Raw genomic sequence first — 25,184 nt, 5'->3', positions numbered from 1 at the left:
TCTCTCTATCTCTTTTTCAGGCTGATCCCTTGGAGCTCTGCAGAGGCTCTCTGAATTCACTTTCCTGCCTGGGCTTCTAAGACCCTCTCGAGAAGGCACTTTGCATGTTCACTCCATTGAGAGGGCACCTGAGGCCTCTGTGAACAGAGCAAGCCCTGTGTCGGGGGCTTTATTGGCTTTCTGCATAAGCCAAGGAATATCAGCCTCTTTCTGTCCCTTACCTTCTTATGGTCAACTCCGGACCACCAAGTTCCGGTCCATTAAAGGACCTCAACAAGTGGCACCCAGAACAGGGACTTGGTGCACGTAGGCAGATTCTTGGACGGAGTGACCCCAGGGCCTATTGAGGCCGGTAAGTACTAAGACATGGGTAAAAAGGCTGGAAAGCCCCATCACTTTTCTACTTTAATTCATCACTTATTTAAAGTTCAGGGATCTAACGAAATGCATGCTGATTTTTTAGCTAGATTAGAAACTGCTATTTCCCGTAGTGTATTTGGAGAAGCCAAAAGGCAACTAGAGAAATTATTTGCTTTACAACTCTCTCTCTCTTTAATATGGATTGCCTATGTTTTGTAAGTCTGGAATTTTAATCTTTATCTTTGCTGAGAATAACTACCTTGTAAGACAGTATATATGCCCACACCATGTTGATTAAAACACCTTTAATTACTTGCAAATTACCTGCATTATGTGATAATGCAAATCAGGGATGTCAAAAAGCTATGGCTCCAATTCGTGAGAAAGGGACTATTGATTATTTGAAGGCTTGTCGCAATCTAGGATTAGAAACTCAAAAGATGCAAATGGTAGCTGAAACAATAGCTGCTGCCTTAAGAAAGGGAAATAAAGGATGCTTTACATGTGGAAATAAGAACCATTTGAAAAGGGACAGCCCTAAGAAAGCTTAAAAAAAAAAGAAAAGAAAAATATATAAAGATAAAAGACCTCCAAAAATCTGCCCTCGCTACAGTAGAGGAATGCATTGGGCAAAAGATTGTAAGTCTAAATCTGACATTGAAAGAAAACCTATTCCAGAAAACTGCAAGCAGGGACCCCCCAGGTCCCCTTCATCAAAAACCTGAGACAAATTCCATCTTTTACCTGAAACCCTCAACATCTGGCAGTGCTGCCATCGATATACCAGCTTTGGTTTTAGATACTATGAAGTTAATGAGCTCTATTTAAATTCAAATTCACATGAACTGAAAAATATTAAATATATATAATTATTTACATATGAGTATAATTTAAATATAATTGTTTGCTAATCTAATTAAGACATGTCTTAAATCATCAACATTATATAATACTTTTATTATGCCTAGGTTTAAGGTAAACTAAATTTGTCAAAAAGGTAACTCTTTTTATATATATATATATATATATATATATATATATGAGATAAAAACTTTTGGATAAACTATTAAAAGTTATTATATTTTTAATAGAATAATCTATTATTGTAATCTGTTATTATAATCTAAAATAGTCTCTTAGGATTGGAATAACTTAAATTTCTAGAGTTCTACTAAACTAAATAATAAAAGTTTATTAAATAGCTAGGTCATTTCCAAATAAAATAAGATTTTAAAACATTAATTACTAAACATTAAATTCCTCTTACAAAAAGTTTTTCTTACAGAAAGACTAAAGAGATTTTAAACTATTAATAAATATATTTTATAATGTATAATATATTGATATATATAAATATAAATATATATTTATATGTAATAAATATATTCACCAATCTATAAAATGCTAATGTACAAGACACTTCATAGTTGCTAAGGAAAAGTGAGATATATGCTTTTAATAAAAAGATATAAGATATGACATACTCAGATATACATTCCACATTTTCCCTGGGGGCCCCTCCTCATTTAACAAACAATACAATTATTAAAATAACTTGGAAGAATGACGAGCCTATTTGGACAGAGCAGTGGCCCCTCACGAAAGAGAAATTACAGGCAGCTAAGGAACTTATAGATGCACAACTAGAATTAAAACATATTGAAGAATCTTGTTCTCCTTGGAACTCTGCTATCTTTGTCATAAAAAAAAAAAAAAAAAAAAAAACTAACAAATGGCGTCTCCTAACAGACCTTAGAAAAGTTAGTGCATCTGTGAAACCTATGGGTGCATTGCAACCAGGACAAGATTGCTTTTTTAATAAACCTTTACACCCTTTAGACCAATAGAGATTCGCTTTCTCTCTCTCTTAGCCTAATCATATTAGACCTCATAAACGGTACCAATAGACTGTGCTGCCACAAGAGATGATGAATTCTCCCACCATGTGTCAGTACTACGTAGCCAAAACCCTTGAGCCTGTGAGAAAGCAATTTCCTAACTTTCTTGTTATTCAGTATATGGATGATATATTGTTTTCGGCTCCATCTATCTTAAACACTGAACACATGTTTGATATAGCTCAACTATGCTTTAAAAACTCTAGATGAATCATTGCCCCTGAAAAAATTCAAACCTCTACACCATACTATTACTTGGGGTTCGTTGTTAATAGGCAACGCATTACTCCCCAACTAACTCAGATCCGTGCTGATAAATTATCAACCGTAAATGATTTTCAAAAGCTCTTAGGGGATATTAATTGGATTAGACCTTCTTTAGGCATTGCTAATTATCAACTGAATAGTCTATTTAGTACTTTAAAAGGAGATCCTGATTTAAATAGCCCTTGTTCACTTTCTCAAGAGGCACGAGAAGAACTCTGTTTGGTGCAAAATAAATTAGAAAAACAATTTCTTACTCGCATCAAAATAGATTTACCTCTAGAATTGTTTATACTCCCCTCTCATTCTCCCACAGGACTTATTGCCCAACAAGAAGACCCAGTAAAATGGATCTATATCCGTTTTATGGAAATAAAGTCACTTACACCCAACCTTGATTTAATTGCTCTAATCGTTATCAATGGAAGAATTAGGACTAAAACTCTAATTGGCTCCGATCCTCATAAAATTGTAATACCTATCAATAAATACATATTACAGGTATTCCTTATAATCCACAGACACAAGACATAGTCAAAATAAACACATCACACACTAAAGTTACAAATAAAAAAAATTAAAAAGGGGAATACACAGGTACACTACTGTCTTCCTTATCTAAAGCAGACTTTACTAGCTTCTAACATATTTTCTAAACCTATAACTATTGTTACTACAGCTTTATTTGTTTTAAATTTTTTAACCTCTTCTTAAGATTCAACCCAAGGGGGCCCCCGGCATTCAAAATGGAGATAAAATAAGAACCCCAGGAAGAAGAAATTCCAATACGGGCCATGTCTGCTCCAAAGATCTCCAGAAAGCACCGCCTTCGACGGCATCACCCCGATGATCTCCTCACTTGGAGACAAATAAAAGCCCTACTAATCAAGCTGAAAATTTGGTCTCTCAACAGGGGTTGCCTCCGAGTCCTGAGTACATTCTCCCGGCAATGCTCAGTCTTTTGGCCTGTACCTCCCCTGCTCAAGCTCAGACTAACACCCAACCCCCCTCTATTGCAGGTGGTCGAATGGACGGAGAGAGGACCAATCATTTCAACTAATGACTCTATACATATGCTTTCTCCCTAGTACATGAAAGGGCCTTCATACCCTGGGCAGGAAAGAAAACTAATTAATATTTCTTTAGGCTATGAAGTCCTTCCCTTGTGCACGGGCCCAGCAAAATTGTGCATAAACGTCAGCCGACAAATTTGGGCTGACAAATTTGGGCTTTCATCCTACCTCCAAAAGAAGACTTTCAGACACTGCTTGGATTATTTACTGCCCTTTCGTTGTCTGTAAACCATGTTTATACTACTGAAACTTTCGGGAAAGAGTTAGGGAAAGAACAAAGAACTTTATGCAAAGGGTTTACTTATAAAAACTTTACTTATACTCCCATTCCTTGGGACAAATGTCAAACCAATCAAGAAAATCAATGTTTGTGGCTAATCATACAATTGTTGCTTGGGGACCCCATGGTATGTGGTTATCTGACTGCTCAGATGATATTAACAACACTGTGTGTGATATGGAAGGTCACTGACACTATGATGGAACATTACTATGACAAACAACTTCTTGAGTGACTTGACCATGGATTAGCCCCACCTCCTCCTAAGATCGTCCTCCATAAACAGAGTGGGCCTGAACAATGGGCCATTTGGAAACTTGCTGCAAGCATCAGAGCACAGAACAACTTGGAACTTGGACCGGACATTTCATAGGGACCAGTCGTCACAATAACTATTTCTTTCGCTACAGTCAGTCATATTTTATACAGGCCTGTGTCCCACTTCCTTTTGTTATAGCCATAGAAAATTTACAATTTAATAAGACTTTTACATTCTGTAACTTGTATTAATTGCAAACTATATACTTGTATTAACACCTCTATTTCTTTAAGCTTTTTGTGTTATTCCTGTTCACGTCAATCACAGTGCCTACAACTGGGAACAAATCAAATTTCATTTAATAAATATACGTGATAATGCCTCTCTGAATGTACAACTACTATAAAAGAAAATCTTTAAAACTTTTTTCTAAAAATCTGCCCTCTTCCCCTAATTTGGAAACTTTAGCTGAACAAATTACCTGGGCTAGACCCACGAGGGTGGTTTCAAAGTATTACCCACAGTATCGGGTCTGGAACTGTAGCTTTGGTGATTGTCTTGATAATTTTATTTGTTGTTTACCGTCACCTTTCTATAAGGTTGGTTAATACTAACCAAATTCATTTGGTCAAGACCTTTTTTTTACAAATATAATAAAATAGAGGGAATTGTCAGGAAGCATTTAACAAGAGGCTTCCTGTGTGGTGTTTTGGATCTGTCAGGAATTCTCTGCTCCCTATTAATTCCTGAAGAGGAGAGGCAAGCCTCTCCCACGGGCTGAAGAATCCAGGCATTTCCTTCATTAGTTTTTCTATACAGTGATAAGTACCCTCTTCCTTCCTGTGAACCATACGGTAAAAGTGATCGTATACTACTCTCTTTCCCTTTAATATGGATCACCTATGTTTTGTAAGTCTGGAATTTTAATCTTTATCTTTGCTGAGAATAACTACCTTGTAAGACAGTATATATTTCCACACCATGTTGATTAAAACACCTTTGCTCCATCAGAGCTCTGGTCCCCATGTATTTCTCTCTCTCTCTCTCTCTCTCTCTCTCTCTCTCTCTCTCTCTCTCTCTCTTTCAGGGTGATCTCTTGGAGCGCAGAGGCTCTCTGAGTTCACTTTCCTACCCGGGCTTCTAAGACCCTCTCGAGAAGGTGCTCTCCGTCTTCACTCCATCGAGAGGGCACCTGAGGCCTCCGTGAACAGAGCAAGTCCCATGTCGGGGGCTTTATTGGCTTTCTGCATAAATCAAGGAATATCAGCCTTTTTCTCTCCTTTACCTTCTCATCATCGACTCTAGACCACCAGGTTCCAGTCCATTAAAAGACTTCAACAAGGTGAGAGCAGCCAGGGACTACGCCCGTCGGATTGGCCCTCACCCAGTGAAGCGTTGGGGTTGTGTTTCATTTTGTTGGCATAGTTGTGGGCCCTGCTGGCCAGGGCATTTTGGCCTTAGTGGGCAGGATCGACCCCAGCAGTTTACCTTGTAAGAGGTTGTGCAGGTGCTGCATAGAGGATGGGCGGGGGCCCCACAAGAAGGGAAACACTGGCTGGAGGAGTCACGGGGGCATGTGGACTGAGCTATCAAGTCAGTCCTTGAAGCAGAAAGGCTAAGCCCCTTAACGTCTCCCTTCTTCCAAGGAAAGAATACACTGGCTGGAAGAGTCTCTGGGGCATGAGGATCGAGCTAGAGAGTCAGTCCTTGAAGCAGAAAGGCTAAGCCCGTTAATGTCTCCCATCTTACAAACCACGGACCAATGTGTCCAGTATTTTAATGACGGGTACCTACTGCTTACGTGTATGACATACACCCTCATAGCTTCACATGTCTACTACATGCCTCTTACAAGTGCTGGGCACTGTTCTGGGTGCTGGACACTCAGTATGTAGTAGGGGATATGTAGTCCAGGATCTTTCTATTTCTGCAAAGAAAAATAGAAGAACAAAAGACTCCGTGTGGTTCAGCTTGAGCAAGTTCACCACGTGGACGGCCCTGCATGCATGTAAATTGTGGTAAAATACATATAACATAAATTTAACATTTTAACCAGTTGACTGAATGACTGGGTGGCTTCAGTGGAGTCAGGCTAACAGATGGCCTTGGGGTGCCATCCACCTTTGTCCCAGAGGAACACTCCAAATCTTGGTGGCCTTGTAGACCTTCCCTTTATTCTTCACTCTCCCCAGTGGCTCTAGGTCATTGGTCTGTGTGTCATTTAAGAATCTCTTTATCCACTTTGTTGTTAGGTTTATGTTTTGGAAAGCTTCTCAGACGTCCCTGGGACTTGAGAAGGCAGGCTTGGATTCTGGGTTCTCCCCTGCCACGTGCCTGCCAGGTCGAGGTGGAGGCCAAAGGCCAGTCTGAGTTGTGGTGGTCTATGTGGTCTTGGAGTCAGTGGACCCCCTCTTCTCTGGAAGGGCAAGGAGATCCTTTGTGTGAAGCCTGGAGAGACTTGACAGGGTCAGTCTTCACAGTCTCTCTCTCTTTTTAATTTATATTTGCATTTAGTTTCCCCTTTAACTGTTTTCTAGGAGTTTCCAACTCCTAGTGTAGAACTCAAAATATGCAGGGAGCAGCTTCTTAAAAGAGAAGAGGAAATTGCTGAACTGAAAGCAGAAAGAAGCAACACCAGGGTCAGTAGGGGGATTCTCATGTGTTGACATTTGCCCCACGTGGGTCACCGCTAGCCTCCGTGTTGCTGTCTTTAAACTCTGTCTGATTTTCAAGTCATTTTTCACATCTTCCCACTGAGCAGACCAGGGTGGATCAGTTCGGGGTTCTCATACCTTACTCCAAATTTATGATGAGAGCTAATGTAATTTTAGTACCTTTGAGAGGGGAGTTCTCAACTTACATTTTTGTCCACGCTACACTTTGTGTGGGATCTTAGTTCCCCAATCAGGGATTAAAACCCATGACCCCTGCAGAAGGGTGGAGTCTTAACTACTGGGCCCCTGGGGAAGTCCACTCTTAACTTTAGACTGAACTGGCAGGATTCCAACGTGCCTTAGCATGTTTCCAGCTGTAGCGTGAGGCTGAAAGGAGTTATCGGCCCTGAAGTCAAGCATGAGGTTGAAAGTGCCCCTTTGGCCCTGCCCTGCAGCTGCTGTTGGAACACCTGGGGTTACTGGTTTCCCGGTACGTTCCATCCCTCTGGATTACAGTGGGCAAGTGGCAGGCACAGTCCCCAGCTAACATGACCAGTGAGGTGGAGGTGCTCAGGGCACTGAAATTGCTGTTTGAGCACCACAAGGCCCTGGACGAGAAGGTACCAGCCACCCATCCATCCTGGATTTGTACACTTAGTGCCTTGTTTTGACCTCACCGATTGCCTGGAAGTGCTGTGTTCCTTCCCTGTCAAAACAAGGCTAAGGCTTCCTTTCCCCCTTAGAGACCCTCCTACGGCTCTCTAAGCCACGAGTAAGACCTGACTAAGGAGATCGCACTCAGGAAGTCATAGAAAAGCAGTCACAGGAGGAGAGCCAGTTGAAGGAGTGCCTGGCAGCCCTCTCTTTCCACGTTACAGATCTGGAGGAAGACCTGGACACGGCCAGGAAGAACCTCCTCAAGTCCAAGGACATGAACACGAAACTGCAGTGGGACATCCTCGAAGTGAGTGATGGCGGTCGTGTCTGCCTGAGGTGGACTGTGGGTCCCTTCTTCTCCCGGTGATCTCAGCCTTGGGATGGCTGCGTGAGTAAGAGCAGAGCACTGGAGAGACCACAACTGGCTGCCTCCCCACCTCTGCGTTGAGGTCTCTGGGGTAGAAGAGGCCTGGTCCAGGCAGTCCGTTGGCAGTGGACCGACATGAGGGCAGCCCTGGCGCTGTGCTGCACCCTGGGTGTGGACTCCTCCTTTCCACAAGTTCTAGGGGGCCCATTGTGCTCCTTTTGTAAAAATTCATTCATCCATTCATTCATTAATTGGTGTATAGTGGCTTTACACTGCTATGTCAATTTCTGCTGTACAGCAAAGTGAATCAATCATCTATCTATCTATCTGTCTATCTATCTGCCTCTCTTTTAGATTTCCTGCCCATTTACTTCACCACAGAGCACTGAGTAGACTTCCCTGTGCTGTACACTAGGTCCTTACTCATTGACTTTATGTGTAGTATCAGTACTGTATATATGTCAACCCCAGTCTCCCAGTTCATCCCCGCCTCCACCTGCCTGTTGAATGCTGAAATTTCCTTCTGATTCCCTCAGACGAGTCTGGTGACATCTGTGGAGCCCGTTCTCTCAGAGCGATGGGAGCATGCTGTGTGGGCTCTGCTGACGCAGCTTGCCTGGCCATCTTCTCGAGTTTTCTGAGGTTCCGCTCCTTGAAGGGATGTGTGACAGTGATACAGTCAGACAAGTCGAGTGATGTTTGCTCACCCTCAGATCTTCAGGCCCGAAGAAATGTGGAATCATGATGTTTCTGGCGGTCGTGTCTGTGGGGGTCATGATTTATGAAAAACATTCCAGGGATGTGGTGCTGCTATGGGAATCGTCCCCACTGCCAGCCAGCCAGCCAGTCAGCCACCTTGTCCTTCTGGTGGGAAAGTGTTGCCCCGCACTGCCGGTGGGCACTGGCTGGTGATGAAGAGTCAGGCGGGGTTGTGCTGGAGTGGCTGTTGGGAGCGTTGCCCAGAGCTCAGTGAGCAGCTGAGGGGCCGTCCATCCGTTGGTGGGTGGTGGGCGGTGTCGGGTGCTCGCAGACCCTCCCAGAGCAGGGTCACTAACAACCGCCAGGGGGCGCCCTTCTGCCTGTGATCTTCTCCAGGCTTGGTTTCTCCTCCCCGCTGGCATCTCTGCTGTCCTTCCCCGGTTGGCCTCGTAGTCCGACCTTTTGTCTTCCAGAAGCTCTGCCACTAAGGAGGCTAAACGGTTCAAACTTCCTTCCCAGCTTAGGAAGGTAGAATGTGTGCCTTGCGCGTCCTGCTGCCTGCGCTGGCTTGCCACATGCAGTCCGAGGAGGGGGCGCAGTGGCGGCGGTTGCGGCGCCCAGGGCAGAGGGGAGCACGTCTTCTCTCACGAGCCGGTCACCAGCACCCTCCGTGAGCCACGCGTCACACACAAAACTGCACAGGCTGCGTGAGCAGGCATGCGGGCATGCCCCCCACGAACCTGGGGCCGGTGGTCCACACAGAGCATGGTCTGCTTGCCGCCCCTGCGGTCACAGCCCGCGTGCCGTCAGGACAGGGTCGTTGAGAGCGGAGCTGATGCTGTTCTTGGCGGACAGGCGGGAGAGAGTCATGGCAGCATGGAGAATAGGCTGTGCCAGATGGAGGCCCAACTGGAGGAGAACAAGGAGCTGCAGCGGGTGCCTGTGCTGACGGGGAGGTGGTGTCTGGGCAGGAGACACGGCTTGGGCAGGGGCCAGAGCTGCCTTTCTCCGCCGCTCCCTTCTCTGCCGCCGAGTGTGTGCATGTGTGGCCCCATCTGCTGATCCGGGCACCCACCTCCTCGGGAGCAGGGCCAGAGGTGGTCGCCCATAGGCGGTGGGCAGGAGCCAGGGCATCCCCACGTTCAAAGAGGCTGCTTGTTGCTCTGACCAGCCAGTCTGGGAGCTGCTTGGGATACAGGTGGACCTCCCAACTGCCCCTCAGACAAACCTGAGGGTGCCAGCCCAGGGCCCATGAAACTGAAGGCATGGTGCCCAGGTGTGGAGCCTGCTTGCCTCGGACGTGGCGCTGGAGTCCCACATGCCAAACTGCTGGTCCAGACACGGTGTATGTGTAGGATGGCTGCTCCTAGGCAGGACGAGAACCGTAGTTGCGCTGCGACAGAAGGTGCGTCAGGAAAGGGTGATGGTGGAGGCTCACATCACCGAGTCCTGAGAGAGGTTTCCTGGAAAGGTTGGCCACACGGCGATACAGACCATTCAGGAAATGGAGTGGGGATCCCAGGTCCAGCCTCACATGTTAGTACTGTCCCCACTATGCCTGTGTTCTTGGGCCTGGACTGCAGAGCCTCAAAGACGGGCTCCCAGGGGGCAGTGGTTCTGACTCCCATTGTGAGACCTGTGGTGAGGCGCCTTCCCGGCTTAGGCAGAGAGCTCAGTGGCTCCCGATCAGGGGTGCTCTTCCTTACTTTCAGAACTGCTGTTCAGAGGCTGTTGAGATCAGGATGCTGTTTATGACTAAGCCAATTCAAAGTCAACTTTTGTTTTGCTTTAAAAATCTTTGAATGCCGATGCCTTATTGTGGAAGCTGTGACAGGTTTTATTTCCTTGGGCTCAAAAATCACTGCAGACGGTGACTGCAGCCATGAGATTAAAAACTGCTTGCTCCTTGGAAAGCTATGACAAACATAGACAGCATATTGAAAAGTAGAGACATCACTTTGCTGACAAAGATCCATATAGTCAAAGCTATGGTTTTTCCAGTAGTCACGGATGGGTGTGAGAATTGGACCATAAAGAAGGCTGAGCCCTGAAGAACTGATGCTTTCGAATTGTGTTGCTGGAGAAGACTCTGTTCTAACAGAAAATAAACTGTTTTTAAATGTATTACAATGGAAAATTTCAAACATGCACAAAAGTGGATGGAGTAGTATAATAAATACCCATGACCCATCAATTAATCTCAGCAATTTTTAACACAAAGCCAATCTCAACTAGATCATTCTTCTCTCCATTTCTTTATACAGTAGATTCTAAAACAGCTTTTTAAACCTTGAAATTGAATTGATGCTCATTTTATAAAACACAGCCTTGCCAACTTTGTTATTACATTAAAAAAATGCTTGAGGTAATTATTTCCAGTTTTTTAATATGAATTTTCATCTTGGAAAAGACCCTGATGCTGGGAAAGATTGAAGGCAGGAAGAGAGTGGATGACAGAGGATGAGATGGTTGGATGGCATCACCAACTCAATGGACATGAGTTTGAGCAGATGCTTAGCAGAAGTCAAGTTACATTTTCCTTATGGCTAATCCACTGCTGTAACACGTATAGCATTTCTGGTTTTGAACACTGAATGTGTTTGCATTATAGTTGAATTTAGAGTGTGTGGCTGTTATGTGTGGTTCAGAATTCTGAGTAGTCCTTTCTGGGATCACCTGAAAGCTGAGACAAAGCGTGAGCCCTTCACGTGGACTGTGCTGTGCGTCAGAAAGATAATACGAGCCACTTACACAATCAAAAATTTCCTAAAACCCAATGGGCTCCTTGACATCCTTCTTTCACTGTGAGTCTTGAAATCTTCTGTGTGATTTCCACATCTAGTGTTGCACCAGCCTGTCTCACGTGCTCAGGGGCTGCACGAGGCGAGTGACTGCCATGGCCGACAGCACAGAGCTGCCAGGTTGAGTCGAGTGACTCGGAAACTTGGCCCGTTTGACTTGTTTTACCCCATAAGGAAGTGAAGTGGGCTGTAGAGGAATGAATGTGAGGAATGCCCAGGAATGCAGGTGAGCTCCATGGAGACCGTTTAAAGCAACGAGAGGAGTGAGGGCAATAGAGTGAGTTGTGTCCCCCTGACCCGAACCCCCGCCTGAAGTCGAGCTTCTCTCTACAGACTTCATCGTTGTTAATGGCTTGCCATGTTTCCTCCAGAGAAACCTTCTCTGCACCTGAGATGGAACTTCCTCCTCATTGTGGTTTATGGGTGAATATTGTTCTGAGTGTTTATATTTTCTAGGGACTCCTAGAGAACATTTTCTCAGAATTAAAATGTTCGGAGTGGATACCTACTCACATAACCTGTTCTGCACATTTTGGTGCAAGTCATTTTACATCAGGAAAGCAAGCGGTGCAGGCCGTGTCATTTGCTGTTTCGTAGGACCAGCTGATTCTAAACCTGGAAACCCTGAGAGCTGAACTGGACCAGATGAGAGTGCGAGGGGCTCCCTTCCACTATGGGTAGGCTGCTCCCCCGGGCAGCTCCCCTCAGCGCTGTCGAGTGTGACAAGGGCCTGTCTGGTGTGTGGACAGTATGACTGGGTGTTGCTCATGGTCGCACCTCAAGGAGCCTGTAGCTTCGTGGCCAGCGAGAGGGAAGAGACAAGCATCGTTCCTTAGGGTCAAACTTGGTACCATGGAGTGGTAGTCACAGTATTGACAACACTCAAAACCACAGGCAGAGATTTGGAAGTGTGGGGGCGACCAGTTGATATTTGGGTGTATTCATTTGAGGGGCCTGACAGACTGTGACACTGATGTTTCGGAAGAGTTGCAGAAGGTTAATGACCTGTAGTCTTTTTTACATGAATGGAGACTGAGACATGACTTGCCGTTGACTGCGGTGGGAGGAATCACCTGGCTTGTGAATGAGGCGAGCAGATTACTGAGCATCCTGATTTTTTCTTACTCATTGTTTGAGGGGTGGTAATTCTTATTAAGTATTTAAATGTTTCTTTGGCTTCTTCACGGAAAAATGGTCACAAGTGAGAGACAAACTTTAGCAAAGGTCATTAAGTGCTTAACTGGTGACATTCATTCATCTGTAGGAAATCGACTACTGCTTGAAGCCTGACTTAGGAGACAGTTTGGAGCCCATACGCATATTTCTGTGTTTGTGTACTTAGGGGATCCTCACAGTCCAGGGCCCCAACCCAGCCTTCTTCTAGAGTAAGGGGATATCATTTGAGACAAAGGCAGAGCCAGAAACTGGCAGGTGGAGTCCGAAACCACAGTGGGTGGAGTTCAAGGAGAGCACGTGCCCTGCAATATGGATAGGGGACATGGCTGGACTTGCTGGTAGAGCTCCCCCAAGGTGAGAGGCTGGTGCTGTCAGAAGTGGGGAACCCCTGCTCCCGGGGTGGACAAGGTGAGTGTGAGGCAGACTGTGTAGACAGTGGAGAAAGAGGAGGTGGACATGGCCTCCTGCTCTTGGGGGTTTTTGGGTAATGAGGAGGGCCCTGGTGCCAGGACCCGAGGCCTGGCATGGTTGGGGGGCTCAGATGGAGAAACCTGGGGCCTGGTCACCAGTCCCCTGTGTGTCAGTGAGTGTGAGAGACAAGAAGAGGAAGCAGCCGCGGGGCAGGAGGGCCCGCTGTGCTCTGAAGACAGTGGGCCACAGCGGCTGGTGCGAGGGAGGGGTGTCTCCAGGAGGCAGCTCTCGAGGGGTCACGGCAGTGACGTAGCAGCACAGGTGGGGCTTCGGAGTGGGGCTTGCGGGCACTGTGGGCTGGGTGGGGAGCACTATGCTGGCTCAGGAGAAAGGGAGTGGGGACTGAAAACCTGGCTCACAGGCAGGGCAGGCACAGCATATTTAGTGGGCCTCCCAGAGGAATTGGTCACCTTGTCTCTGAGACCTTCTCCGGGGGGGATAGAGCTTCGGGTGATGAGGGGGAAAGAGATGGAGGCTTCATCCCGCGAGGGGACTGGGAGGTGATGGTTGGGTGGCGACCCAACCCGGAGGCCTCTGTGGCCCTCAGAGGACCCTCGAGGGTCCACAGTCCACAGTGGGACTGTGTCGTACCCCCTACCCAGTTCCCAAGTGTGTTCTGGCCCCAGGCCCTTGGGTGCAAGTGGGGCAGAGAAGGGAGAAGTTCTGTCAGGAGGGAGAGGAGACAGGAGGGAAGACAGGTGTGGCTCCGGGAGATTCCAGACTTCCATCTCCTATGCAAGACAGTGTTCCTTGCAAAACCGTCGAGCAGAGCAGCGGGTGACCCCGAGCAGGCTGAGCTGGTGGTCGGCCCTGGCCACTCTGCAGACGTATGGGGTGTCCTGTCCTCGGAGGAAGGTCCTGTCTCCCAGGTTTAGGGACTCCTGCACGTGAAGGCACCACCCTCTTCCCAGGGACAAGACTGAGCACAGCCCGGGCGGTCCTGCAGTGCAGGTGGCTCACAGTCAAGGCGGGGCCACCATGCCTCTCAGCAGGCCCCTGCTGAGTGAGCTCCTGGCACCTGCAGGCCCAGGCCTTAGTGCTCAGGGCCTGAGCATCTGTGCTGGGCCTTGTTCAGCCCAGAGTCCAGTGACACGCTCGCCTTTGTTTTAATGGGAGACACCAGTGGTGCTCAGCTCCGAGGTGTGGGTCCGAGCCCTTTCTGCTGCGGGTTGTTTGAGACACCTTTAAAAACAATGAGAGCAGTGCAGACAGTGTTCCAGGCAGACTGGTGATTGTGATCCACAGACTTCCCGTGGGAGAGGGAGGTCAGAGCAGGCGTGGGCCGAAGGGGAGGTGGGGTGCCAAGGGGAAAGCAGAGCAGGTGCAGGCCCCGCCCTGGGACCTGAGAGTGGGCTCCAGGGGGACCCTGGATGCCCCAGCCTCAGACAGCTGATCCTGTCCTAGTCAGCTCCACACCCTGGCGTCAGCACTGCCTTCCCCACATATGGGAGTTTTCCAGCTGCTGGGAATGAGCCCTGAGTGTCTGTGGAGCAGCGGGTGGCCTGTTGCTATTGGAGCCAGAGGGCAGTGCCCTCCCGGGGGCCCTTTTGCTGTGAAATTGCCAATCTTCCAAATGGACAGGCTCTGGCTCGACTGACAGAGTGAGCTCTCTTTTCTTCTAACAGCGCTGCTCTTTGCCGTGTGTTTCAGCTGACCCCACTTGGGCAGTGCTCTGGACCTCAGGTTCCCTGTGGCAGACTGGTCAGCAGACTACTCAGGAGATCGGGCAGTGCTACAATGCCCCCAGAAAGGCCAGCTGGCAGCGCTGCACGATGAGCTGTCAGAGGCAAGGACCCCGCGGCCCTCTTCCCGTCCCTGGTGGGCACCTTGTGAGGCACCTGCCCCCTCACACTGTGGTCCTGAGGTGGGTTTGGAACAAAGCGCTGATAGGTCGCTTTATGTCTTCCCATTTTCCTTTTTCTGGCTAAGAGTTTACTTTTAAGGCATGCTTTTTTTTTCTTAAAATAACCAATTTGGATAACTTGTGGCCTACTGTGAGGCCCAGCATGGTACTAATTACCACAGTTTTGAAATCATCCTACGAGTAAATGGATACACATATCCATCAGCTTATAGTGAGAAGAATTCTCATTGGGAGTTTAAGTGCCTTTATCTTTTCACCTCATTCATGCCATGTGTTTGTTCATACATGTCTGTGTTTTGAGCTTCCACATTCAGTGAGCAGTTAGTTTGGGCCAGACATGGTCAGAAGTAGGACTCCAGCAGTGAATTAAAAACCGTGTGTGTCCTTTATCCACTGCTACGTAACGAATCATTGCAAAGCTTAATGACTTCCTAGGGAGCAGCTCACAGTCCACAGTGCCTGTGCATTGTAGCAGGCGGGCCTGGTTCAGGGCCTCCTGAGGGCACAGACACAGGAAGGCCCCCCAGGGCTGGATGGCAGGCTTTCAGATTCACTTGGCTGCTGGGGACAGGCCCAGGTCCCTGCCGTGTGGCTTTCCCATATGGCCTGACTCTCCTCGGAACACCCTCTGAGAGCGAGAGTGCGGGGTTTAGCCCGGGGCCTTTTGCACCCTGATCCCGAGGCCGCACACCTTCACTTCTGTTTGCAAGAGTGAGCTGCACAGTCCTGCCTCGCTTAGGGGCTGAGCAGGAGTTGCCCCTTCTGCCGCTTGAAGGGAGGAGGAGGGAAGAATTTGTGGACCCCTTTTTAAACCCGCACAGCCTGTCGAACAGTAATGAGCAGGGAAAGGAGACCAGAGTGCCCGAGTTGTCCAAGGAGGAGGGGACGATTGTGTGTGAACAGGGTGGCCAGCAAGGTGACACCAGGAGGGTGACCTTGAACCAGAGACCCCGAGGCAGGAAGAGAAGTAGCCACTTGGAGATAGAAAAAGGGTCGTGTCAACCAGTGGGGACAAGGGAGAGAGCGGGCCGCATCAGGGAGGAGCCCGGGCTCAGGCCTCAGCAGCTTGAGGCCAGAGCCTGTTTCCTGAGGTGAGGAGGGCTGCCAGGACGGGGAGCTAAGAGCTGGGCCTCAGCCCTGTTGAGGTGGACAAGCCCATGGGGTGTCCCAGGGACTTGTGAGGAGAGCAGCTGAGTGTTCCGGCCTTCATCCGGGAGAGGACTCACTCAGCTCAGGGTGGACTTGGGGTCGTGGGCATACAGATGGCATTGAAAGCCACGAGCACGGTAAAGTCACCAGGTGGGTGCCCGTGGAGAGAGATGGGGTGCAAGGGTAGAGCTGTGGGGAACCCTGCATTCCAAGGTTGAGAAGGGGTGCAAGCGACAGGAATAACTGCAGGGAGGGCAGGGCCTGGATCCCAGGGAGAGACATGCTGGGGCGGGTGTGGGGGAGGGCAAAGAGGGGAGGGGGCTTGGTAACATGGGTTCTTCAAACCCCCGGGGAGCTGCCCTGCAGGTTGGGGCACACCCACCGCCTGCTGGCAGAGAGCTAGGAACCGGGCGGGAGGGGACCATAGAGGCTGCTCCCAGGGAGTTTTCAGAGACCCACAGTGGGTGCTGCAGGGAGCCCTGGAGGAGGAATCTGCTGGTTCCCCTTGTGCTATTGGAAGGCAAGAGAAGGGAGAGGATTTGCTGACCGGGCTGATGGGGGTGAACCCATAGGCAGCTGGTTTGCTAGAGCGGAGCAGGAATGATGGCAGGTGGTCCTGGAGCCAGCGAAGGGGGTAGCCCAGGCCTGGGGTGGGGTTGTGATGAAGACAGGAGGCGAGGGCACTGGCCACAGGGGACAGGGAGCCAGCAAGCCAGCACCTCGAGGCTGCCCCTCAGTTCCTTTGAGGTCATGTTTGGGAAAGAAGGCAGGACCTGGGTGACAGTGTGGCAGGGGGGACGTTTTCAGAGAGAAGGGTGTGAAGTGTGAGAGCCGGAGGGCGGGACGGGGCCCCGTGGGCCCTCTCCCGTGTGTCTCTGATGACAGAACCACACTTGTGGTGCGAGGGGCCGTCCCCCAGAACAGCCCGAGGGCCTGTGCCCAGAGAGGAGAGCCGCAGGGGGGCTGGCCCTCCTGTCTCCTGGCTGACCCTGCTCGCTCCTGTCTGTGGGTGTTCAGACCAGCCTGGGAAATGGAGGGCTGGAAGCCTGCGAGGATGGCACTCTCTGGTGAACTGGTACCAGAGGTGACCGCTGATAGGGACCCAGTGGCTGCCGAGCTGAAGGGATCTTTTTTCTTATTTTCCTCCAGCCTGGCTGATGGAGGCATGGATGTATTTTTGTAATTTTCAGTTTCTGTCTCTGACTCCATCAGCCCACCCTTTTGAATAACCTCATAGAATGCCTGCCGTCCTGGGTGTCACCAGGCCATCTAGGAACTGGATTCTCCCCCTGCCCGTTTCTTCAGTCCTGCTCGATTAAGAGATGGCAGTGTCTCATGAACATGGCCCATTTATCCACAGTCAGGGTTTCCATGTAAAATTGGGTTCAGTTCCTGATAGACTTGAGCTGCCCTGAATGTTGCTGACGAGACGTGGTCCTCTCGTGCCCAGATGCAGACCCTGAAGGAGCAGAACTGGGAGCACGCGGAGCAAGCCAGCATGCTGGCCGACGTGGCCCAGGCATTTGAGAGTGACGAGGGCGTGTCTGACGACGAGGGCGACAGGGTCACCCTCTTCAGCTCGGCCACTCAGCTGTCGCCCAGCGGGCAGGCCAATGCCAAGACTCTGACTGTGATGCTTCAGGAGAAGCTGGACACCATCAATGAAGAGATTCAGTGGGTGAATGCGAACTCGGCTCCCCAGAAACTCGGTTTCTCTGAGGAGCTGTCTTCTAGGGACATCTGAGTGTTCCATAGCAAGAAACCTGACCTCAGGTCTGCTTCAAGAATTTTCAGTTTTTAGATTGCCCTTGCTTATAGAGCTCGGTCAGCCAGGGCGTTCTATCCACGGTGTGGTGTCAGCACTCTGTGGGGGGGCGTTGTGGGGTGTTCCGCATCAGCTCTGAGCCCCAAGGTGGGTGAGGTGCCGAGGCGGTGTCCCCTATGGCCCTTGCACCCTCCTGTGTCCCTCGGAGCCCCCCACGTTCTGGTGAAAAGCCACCTGGTGAAAGCTGGAGTTTTGGGGTTGGCAAATTCCCACTCAGATCTGCATTTTCCTTTTTAACTTAATGCAGTGTGAAGATTGGCTTGTTGTAAGACAGTGGTCCAAGGACATGTGTTTGAGTTTTTCACATCTCATCAGTATATTTAAGATGTTTTCTTTAGACACCATCTTGGCAGTTATAACAATTTTCAAAACGGGATAGAATCCAAAGGCCTCCCTCGTGGTGAGCAGGGGGCCTTGGGTCTGGGTGCGGCCGGGTGGCTGGGGGCCCCGAGGCCTGCCTGGTGCCACACCCGCACAGCTATGCCCGTGTCCCGAGTCCACGTTCAGAGTGGCCGCAGGCTGGTGACCCTGCACAGGACCAGGCAGAGCTGCTGCTCAGACTGTTCTCACCACGTCAGCCCAGGCTGAGGTGCCCTTTCCTGTCGGCCGAGTGCGGGGATCCCGGGGAAAGGCAGGGGGTGAATGGGACAACCAGCAAACGCAGGTGGTGTCGCCTGCCCATTTGACGCCAAGACAGACAGCTTTGTGGGCCGTGTTTGAGCAGAGACGAGCTCAGAAAGATGATCTTTCTGCATCCCTGCAGGAAGTATGGAATGGTTATATATTAATATTTTTATTTTTACAGCAAGTTGTCAGGTAAAAGTGATTTTTCCTTATTTGACAAGTTGACTTGATGTAAATGGTAAATTCTGTCCATCAACTTTTAATCAACAGTGAAAAACTTTCAAGATGTATGAGTAGAAGTGAAGCTGGAGAGTTTACTGTCTGTAAGAAACTTGTATTTTAATTTGAAAATCATTTTATTTGCATAATCGTGTATTTAAACTGCTATATAAAAACATCCACCACACATTAGGGGAGAAGAGCAGAAACTGTGAATTCTAGGTTAATGCAGCACATTGACATGAACCCAGAAACTCACACAAAGCTGGTGGAGAACTTCATCAAGTGATGCGTTTGTATATACACAACCTTAAAAAAAAAAAAATCAACTCAGCACTTCATCTGGTCTGGAGACTTGTGTTTAGAAACTGCAGCTTGTTCGTGAATTGCTGTTTTGATTATACAGAGTTCCTGATTCCCAGTGGAAAAGACTTGAGGCACTGACATGCATCTCTGCCCTGAGAGCAGGGGAAGTAAGGGTTGTCAACTTGAGGTATCTCCTCAGAGGAAGAGAGTTGCCACCAGGGTCCCTGCAGAAGGTTAGAGTAAATAAGTGAAATCAAGCGTGAATGATCAGGGGCCAGTAAGACTCAACGCTAAGTTATTCTAAGTTTGAGAATATTCAAAAGAGGAAACGTAGAACCTTTTGGCTGAGATGTTCATTGAGCAACTGTTTCTGGAATTTGCTAATCATGACACAGAATGCCAGCCCAAATTTATTGTCCAGACAGGTTCCTCTGCTGACAAAGGCAGGTGATGCATTTTATTCTATTTTAGGTTGATCGAAGAAGAGAAGGAGAACACGGAGCAGCGGGCCGAGGAGACTGAGAGCAGGGAGGGCAGGGGGAGCTTAGGAGCCTCCGTCGTTTTAAATCAGTGAGCTCCCTCAACCTGCTTCCCACCTCCTTGCATGCTGGCTCCTGCCCGCCCCTGCCCAAGCCCAGAACGAGGCGGCACAGCCCGGCACAGGAGGGAGACCAGCTGGGCATCATGACTCTGGTATGTGTCTGCCTCCTCCCTGCCGCATCCCTCCCCCAGCATGCTGTTTTTTGTTTGTTTTTTGATTTTTCTCTTTATACCCAGAAGAAAATCAGGTACATTTGCTACGCTCAGAGGTCTAAAAGTTTTTAAACCGCCTAGTCTTTAATCATTCCACAATGGCACAGTGACAAATTAGTCTTGATATTTGGACCACCAACTTAGCATGTCATCATGAACTCAGCCAGAGCCTGCCTCTGTAACGTTGGGCCTGGCCTGTGCTGGGCACAGCAGCTGCAGGGAAGTTTCTGTTCTCAGGGAGCAGACAGCTTTGTGAAAGTAACTATAGGCTGCTGTCATGGCGTGGGAAAGCCGTGCAGCACATTTTCCATTGGGAATGCCTGGCTACAGGGTACAGGGCATGCGGTGGGAACAAAACCAAGAATCTACACTGGTCTGCTTGCTGATGGACCTGGCCACGCACTCCGGCCAGCTCTGCGTGTGAAACCAGGTTAAAAGCCCAGTGCCCCAGGGCCCCAGGGAAGATGTCAGGCTGCCTCACTTTTCCAAGTCTAAAACTGGGATGACGACCTAGGGCTTTTGGTGACAAAGTGTGCGGCTCTAAAGCACATGTTCCAGCTTTCTTGGGTGTTTAGCTTAGGTGTTGTGAGTGCATTGCTGTTTACCCCATGAAATCACGTGTACAACACTCTGCTTTGTAACTGGACTTGTATTATCTCTTTTTTCTGTTACCACCCATTTCATGTTAGCTGCATTGTTAGTCAGCTTATAATTAAATTAACCGTGAATCATTTTAGAGGCCTGTGAAGTGGTAACTAGTCCATTTTGTGGTCTTTTGACACTGTTTTTATAATTTGCATCATTGGCTAATTAGTTGATATTTAAAATTCTTTGACGATTTCTCTGTGGTTTCATGCTTGATTTCTTTCCGAATATTTATGAAAAGAACAGTTCTGTATGTTTTCCTTGCTGTTGGAGTTCTCTGACAGTGTGTCTGCTTTCATCATTGGTTTTGATTTCCTGTCTCATCCTGTTGTCTGCTTAGTCGTCCTCAATCCAGATCCCCCCCCCCCCAGCCCCCGAGGCTGTAGTTTACTCATCCATCTCCCCTCCCCCGTCCCCCCACTTCCTCTGGTCATAGCAGTGCTGTGGTCCACAGCGTGAGTCCCCTTAGTCGGGTTTGTGCTTTGTCTTCCTGTCTTGTTAAATGGTGTTTTTCCCCCATAGCAGTAATTTGAATTGGTGTATCACTATGCATTTACAGGAGAAGGCAATGGCAACCCACTCCAGTACTCTTGCCTGGAAAATCCCATGGATGGAGGAGCCTGGTAGGCTGCAGTCCATGGGGTCACACAGAGTTGGACAGGACTGAAGGGACTTAGCAGCAGCAGCATGCAGGTATAAGCATAATGTAGATGGATCCTAAACTACATATCATGTGTAATTCATAAATGAGATTGTGCTTACATAAAGAAATGATCCTCTTAAGTGTAGAATTAATGGACTTTTAGATATGCAGATGACACCACCCTTATGGCAGAAAGTGAAGAGGAACTAGAAAGCCTCTTGATGAAAGTGAAAAAGGAGAGTGAAACAGTTGGCTTAAAGCTCACCATTCAGAAAACTAAGATCATGGCATCTGGTCCCATCACTTTATGGGAAATAGATGGGGAAACAGTGTCAGGCGTTATTTTTGCGGGCTCCAAAATCACGGCAGATGGTGATTGCAGCCATGAAATTAAAAAGACGCTTACTCCTTGGAAGGAAAGTTAATGACCAACCTAGATAGGATATTAAAAAGCAGAGACATTACTTTGCCAACAAAGGTCCATCTAGTCAAGGCTATGGTTTTTCCAGTGGTCATGTTTGGATATGAAAGTTGGGATGTGAAGAAAGCCGAGCGCTGAAGAATTGATGCTTTTGAGCTGTGGTGTTGGAGAAGACTCTTGAGAGTGAGTCCCTTGGACTGCAGGGAGATGCAACCAGTCCATTCTAAAGGAGATCAGTCCTGGGTGTTCATTGGAAGGACTGATGCTAAAGCTGAAACTCCAGTACTTTGGCCACCTCAAGTGAAGAGTTGACTCACTGGAAAAGACTCTGATGCTGGGAGGGATTGGGGGCAGGAGGAGAAGGGGACGACAGAGGATGAGATAGCTGGATGGCTTCACCGACTCGATGGACATGAGTTTGGTTGAACTCCAAGTGTTGGTGATGGACAGGGGGGCCTGGCGTGCTGCGATTCATGGGATCACAAAGAGTCGGACACGACTGAGCGACTGAACTGAACTGAACTGACACAATATCCTTTCTGTGTTGGTGCTTGTATTTAAGACTGTAAATCTCATCAGCTTTTGCACAGTTAATGTCTCTATTAGACTCGTTAAGAAAGTATCTTCTATAGTTAATAAAATGTAAAGACTGCACCTGCTATTATGCTAGCTTTCATTCTTACATATTATCACAGGGAACTTGCTTTAATGAATTTATTCTGAGAAGTTTTAAATCAAATTCTATGTCAGGATTTTACATTAATGTCCAAGAGCTGGTTAGATTTGTTCAATGTTAAAATAGATATTATGGTAACTTCCTCATCAGTTAAATTACTAATTTAAAGTATAACATGTTTTTGATTAAGAGAAACTAACTTATAGAGAAATTTGGCTGAGAATAGACACCTGTTAAGGCCCTTTGTTGTACAGAATGCTGTGCTTTAATAAATCATGATGCTGTAATAGAATGGTATCTTCCTGAGTAATAATTTATAGTGTTTCTCTAGTAAATCTTGAATAGCTTATTTATCTTCTGTGGTCAAAAAAAATGTTCTGCTTCCAGTCATATGTTCTGTAAATCTTCATGTCACTTACATGTTTGCCATCATTTTTGCTTTACTGTATTTGCCTCTACGGATTCTTGAAATTTTAGCTTCAGAGTCGCAATGAATCTGGTTTCTCTTCATTTCTTTGCATGCATCTATCAGCCTAGTGATTTAAGGAAGCAGTGTCGAAAGGTAAACTATTTAGTAATGTAGCACGCCTTTGTTTCTCTGTGAAGTATTAAAGAGTCCTTATCGTTTAACATGAATGAACACTGTGTGATTATGTCCTGGTGAATAATTGACGTTTTAATGGAAGTGATGAAACTCACCCACCACTTAAAATGTGCTGATGGTTCTGTTGGAAATAGGTCATTCGTTGGGACAGTTGTAACAGTGTGCCTTTCTCCCACTTGTTTGCCTCCTGATCATCTCATGCATGTTTATAATAGACATAGTATTATTTCTTATTTTTAAAATGTTCTTTACTTATGTTTTTGGCCATGCTACACAGCTTATGGGATCTTAGTTCCCCAAGCAGGGATCAGACCAGTGTCCCGGCAGTGAAAGTGCCAAGTCTTAACCTCTGGACCACCATGGAATTTCCGCTTAGTGTTTTCATGTAAGAAATGACTGAATCAGAGCCATAGATGTTAGATTTGCGGGAAGCCAATTTAATGATGGTGGGTAGCAGTGTGCAGGAGACTCTGTGTGCCAGGCACGTGCTTTCCGAGTCTGTCATCTCAGCCCCAGGTGAGATCCAGATTGCTGCTATCCCCATTCAGCAGACATAGACACTGAGGCTTAGCGAGGCCGGGCACCCTGCCCAGGCTCTCACACCCAGCAGCACGGTGCGGACTGGTCTGATCAGAGCCTGGACACTTAACCATGGTGCTGTCCAGCCACCTTTCCTCCAGAGGCTCTTGTGTCCATCACGGCATCCCTGATGGAGGGAGCATCAGGAGGGAGCTCGCTGCCTCTCCCCTCGGGTCACTTGGATGAGCCCCTGTTGTTGGAGTCCAGTGCCCCAAGGGCTGGCCTTCCTTGTCCCTCTCCTGCTCCCAGCCCACTGACCGAGTACTCCTGGGCCTTCCCGCAGGACTGGGGTGGCTGTGCTCCAGTTCAGGCAGCTCAGTGCCCAGGAGCCCTTCTCCTGGGCACAGCAGACCAGCGCTGTCCCCCTGGGGTTGGTGACCTGGGTGTGCCACTCGCCTGCTCTGTGGCCTGCTTTGCCCTCCTGTTAAGTGGACACGGTGCTGCCCATCCTGGCCATGTGGGCACCAGTGGTGTGGCTCCCATCCTGGGTAGGGCAGCCAGGCTGTGGACCCAGAGGCCTTCCTCAGGAGAAGGCCCAGGCGAAGGGGCTGGCCACAGTCCCTGACTTTGAGGCAGGTGTTTGTCTCCACTGAGTCCATAGTCAACCCAGGTGTGTCACTTCCCTGCTCTGTTCGTTGCTGTTTTCTGATTTTTATAAATGCTTATTTTAACTTGAATTTGAGATCGATCCCTGTTCAGTTCCATGTGGATAATTTCTAGCCTTTGTAGCCTTCTGTTGTCTGAGGGTTCTTGTTAGAGCTCAGGAGAGGGTGCCCAGTTTATCCAGCTGCTGTTAAACGAGTTCAGCTGTATTTTGCACTGTCACTTTGTTGTCACCAAGCTCCCGTGCAGTCCCACGGGACTTTACAGAATCCCACTAAAAAGGCACAGGTTAGTTGGTTAAAACAACACACTCATTGTTTATAAAAATACATGCCATGCATGTCTCCTAAAACCTCCCCTGGCTTAACCACACACCCAGATGTGTCAGTGAGACCTGTCTGGACCCTGAGGGGTTAATCTGTTCCCCACACTGTTGCCACCACTGTCTTTCCTGTCCTCACACCCAGGACGAGCAGAAATGCTGGGAGTCCAGGAGAGATCATCTCTCTTTTTTTTTTTTTTTTAATTTGTTTATTTTTTAGTTGAAAGATAATTGCTTTACAGAATTTTCTTTTCTATCCAACCTCAACATGAATCAGCCATAGGTACCCATATATCTCCTCCCTTTTGAACCTCCCACCCCACTAGGGTGATACAAGATCATCTCTTAGTGAAGACCAGGGGGTGCTTTACGGAAACCACTGTGAGCGAATGACACTCGAACTGCGTGTAAGTACTTCAGTGAGTAGCCCCGAGTCTGTATGTTACCGAGAAATACGATCCAGGCACATGGTGTTCGCGTGGAGGGGTTAGGTAACTTTTCTGTGTTTCTCTTGTTGTCATGGGTTCCAGTAACCTGCATCATCATTACAAATGATCTTGGGTGGTGGCACAAGCTGTGTCTTTTTCTCCTTCAAACAGAAAGGTCTGGACGGCTTTGCTGAGAGGTTTCGTACTCTAGCTGTGGTGCTTCTGAGCAGCATCTGGCGATGAGCACAGTCCTTTCATCAGGGCAGTTCATGCCATGCAGGGTCCACGGTGCTGGCGTCGCTCTGCTGTCCTGCCCGGCAGGGCCATCTGGTCGCTGGATTCCAGAGAGGGCAGAGCCCAGCTGCAGGAAGGCTCCCATCCATGGTCTCTGCACTCAATCGGATGCTCTCGCTGCCCCATAGCCCTGCTTCTCTTGAACAAGACAGTCCTTTAAGATGGCATTAAGCTAGAACAAGGGGGTTTTTTTGTACTTGGAGGAAAGCATAGCTAATAGATTTTCAAATAAGTTTCTGGTTATAATGTAACACCTATGTGATTGCCATT

At 48.1% G+C, this 25,184-nt stretch overlaps 1 long non-coding RNA gene and 1 pseudogene across 2 annotated transcripts; both read left to right on the top strand.

The window, feature by feature from the left end:
* Positions 1–239: 239 nt before the first annotated feature.
* Positions 240–4,517, top strand: LOC147345779 (uncharacterized). The gene is made up of 2 exons (XR_015153626.1): positions 240–352; positions 3,542–4,517. It is a non-coding gene; the product is annotated as an uncharacterized LOC147345779 (long non-coding RNA).
* Positions 4,518–14,619: 10,102 nt separating this feature from the next.
* LOC147345778 (liprin-alpha-1 pseudogene) lies at positions 14,620–17,826 on the top strand (annotated as a pseudogene). The gene is made up of 2 exons (XR_015153618.1): positions 14,620–14,823; positions 17,423–17,826. The product of XR_015153618.1 is annotated as a liprin-alpha-1 pseudogene (transcript).
* Positions 17,827–25,184: the final 7,358 nt, after the last annotated feature.

Source organism: Bos grunniens, chromosome 24 (genome assembly GCF_055505025.1).
Source record: "Bos grunniens cultivar Pamir isolate PY7600 chromosome 24, Bosgru_T2T1.0, whole genome shotgun sequence".
Lineage (NCBI taxonomy): Eukaryota > Metazoa > Chordata > Mammalia > Artiodactyla > Bovidae > Bos > Bos grunniens.
This window is presented reverse-complemented; position numbering and strand designations above follow the sequence as displayed.